Source organism: Schistocerca cancellata, chromosome 7 (genome assembly GCF_023864275.1).
Source record: "Schistocerca cancellata isolate TAMUIC-IGC-003103 chromosome 7, iqSchCanc2.1, whole genome shotgun sequence".
NCBI classification, from domain to species: Eukaryota; Metazoa; Arthropoda; class Insecta; order Orthoptera; family Acrididae; genus Schistocerca; species Schistocerca cancellata.
Genome location: NC_064632.1, coordinates 297,490,673 through 297,493,651, shown reverse-complemented (window position 1 = coordinate 297,493,651; position 2,979 = coordinate 297,490,673).

Here is a 2,979-nt window from a genome sequence, read left to right as displayed (position 1 = left end):
GTGTACACGATTTTCGTAAAACTGCGAAAAAGATAATAATGTGTCATGTAATAAAAATGTAGGAAAATGTACTGTAGCCTGTTTGATGCTTCAGTGCATTTGTCACAAGCAACTGGAGTTGAGTAAAATAGTGTCAATAGCAGACTAAATGTTAAGTGTGAAATGGTATATTGAAACTTACTTAGCATACTTGTAGATAGAATGTCAGGGACACAGATTATTAATAACAACTATTTCATTTATGGTCTTGTGGTGGTATGAACTACCATTTTTTTTTCCTCCCAGCTGTATGGCATTGAATTCTCACAAGCTTTTTGCTGAGTACTCGTAAACCGCTGTCAGATGGTAACTGACTCTCATACCAACCATGACCTCATCCACAGCCATGTTGCCAAAGATGGCTGCCATATAATTGGATAAATAAGATGATATACTCACCAAGCTGGTGGCAGCAGAAACTATGTATAAAGGATATAGAAATGTGGAAGCTTTCAGAGCCAATGGCTCTTCCTTCTAGCAGAAGATTTGAAGGGAAATAATGAGAACTGAAAAAGAAGGCTGGCAAGACTTATGAAATGGAGAGAGTTATGGAAAAGTTGCCCAAAACCCTAGGCTGGAGGAGACTTACCAGACAGGATGAGAAGGAATGACTGATCCTTGGTGCCTGCACTGGATGAGATTTGAAAACCTGAGAGCTTAACGATGGAAGATATGGTAATCAGCAAGACACAATTCACTGAAAAAAAAAAATCATGCGGAGTCAATATGAGCTGAAAGCTAAGTGCATTGTACATGATAGGCATATATGGGGAGGGGGAAGACAGTGGAGTTGCGTGGGGGGGGGGGGGGGGGGGGATAGACAGGTGGCAAAATGAAAGATACAGAAAAATTAAAGGGGAGCAAAGAAAAGGAATAGTTACTGAGAATAAATTCTGAGAACACTATGATGCTGTTTTACTTTTTTAAGCTGATGTTTCTCATTGATTCAGTAAACAAACCAAACGGATCCCATACTATGTATTTATATGTCCAAAAGTAATAAATAAAGTAGACTGATTATTGGCTTCAGTGTCCAAGATTGTTGAATAAGTCAGTTTGCAGTCTGCTTGTTTCTATTAAATCATTGTCTGCCCACGGTAGCTGAGTGGTCAGTGGGACATACTGTCAATCTTAAAGGCCTGGGTTTGATCCCTAGCTGGATCAGAGATTTTCTCCGCTCAGGGACTGGGTGTTGTGTTGTCCTGATCATCACCTATTCATCCCCATCCAAGCACAATTTGCCAAAGTGTTGTCAAATTAATTAGTTTGTTTATTTACATCTTATTTATTTATTTATTTTCATTCTCTCTCTCTCTCTCTCTCTCTCTCTCTCTCTCTCTCTCTTTCTTTCTTTCCCATCCAGTCATTCGAAATTCTTCATTAATTTTAGAAAAACGTCTGTCTGTCTCTAATTTGATTGTCTGGTCAATTGTCTTTGTCATGGTTTCTAAATCTGTCTCTACTTGTGTGACACGCTTCGTGATGTCATCATGAGCAGTGACACACTTTCCTACTTTTGTCATCATGGTGTCACACGTGCTACTTAACTGTTTGACATTGGTTTCAAGAACATTGATTTTGGTTTCACTATGTTTTGCTAAAACTGTTAGTTTTGAAAACTAGGTGGCCATTTCATTGAGCCTTTTGTTTAAGTCAGTACCAATTTTGGTTAATTTAGCATCAAGTTTTTTGTTTATTTCCTGAAATTTTTTCGTAAACTGTTTGTCATTGTTCTGTAAACTTGTATTCATCTGCTGAAATTGTTGCATGGCTGCATTGATAAATTGTGAGAAATTTACTGTTTGAACATTATCTGCCCCCGGTAAATCGTGAGAATTTACTGCTTGTGATTCAGTTTCCACATCTTGCGACTCTATGTTACTGTCGGTTGCTACGGCTAGATTATTTAGGTTATGTATTTCATTTACTGTTTCGCTTGTTTGAGCAAGCATAATTTAATTCTATGCTTCTTCATTGGATATGGAACTTGCAGTAGGTGAACTGTTTGTTATCCATTCTATTTGCCATACTACAAGTCGTGACCATATCAATAGCAAAAATGTAATGAATTTTTTTTGAAAATTCAGTAAAGTAAATGCGTGAAATATTTTTAAACTCGTCTCTACAGCAAATGAGTATCTACAATGTTTAGCTTCTATGTAGCTGTTGTTCAAACAATGCATAGAGTTGATCTATTATTGACGATGTATCTACACACCATTTTTTCTCCACTATGCTGTGTATTGGCCATTTTGCAATAATTATTGTCGTACTTTGAAAATCTGAATAAAATTTTGAAAAAAAAAATCATGATCAGTAGCAAAAATCACTTTTTTCTTTTAACTTTTGCAAAACTTGACAATTTCGTTGCCGTAAGGAGGAGATTCATGGGCCATATTATTTCTGAGCTAAAATGAGGTAAATACAGTTTACATATAATGTTGAAATTTTAGGATCATGGATTAAACAAATAATGAAATCACAATAACGTTAATCATAACTATAATTACTGAAGGGCACTATGCTACTTACATTGGGAATACAATATGAATCACTAGTGATATGTTGATTATCCACACGTCAGTATTCATCCGTGCGCAGTGGAAACTTCCTTATATAATTACTACCAGGGCTATCCACAAAGTACATTACGTTTTCGTTTGTGTCCGTTAGGGGCAGGGCTAGCACGGCTATCTTGGTGTCATGGCATTCCGCCGCTCAGTCGGCATCCTGCCGTGCTAGTGAGAGGTTCGTGCTGTACTCTGTTGAGTTACTGTGACAGTTTGAAATCTCAGCATTAATTGAAAATGCCGTGAAGTGTGAAGTGCGTGCTGTAATAAGGTTTCTGACTGCAAAAACCTATACACCGATAGAAATCTATCAGCAGCTTTGTGAAGTGTATGGGGACAACATAATCACTGAAGGTGGAGTGCGTCAATG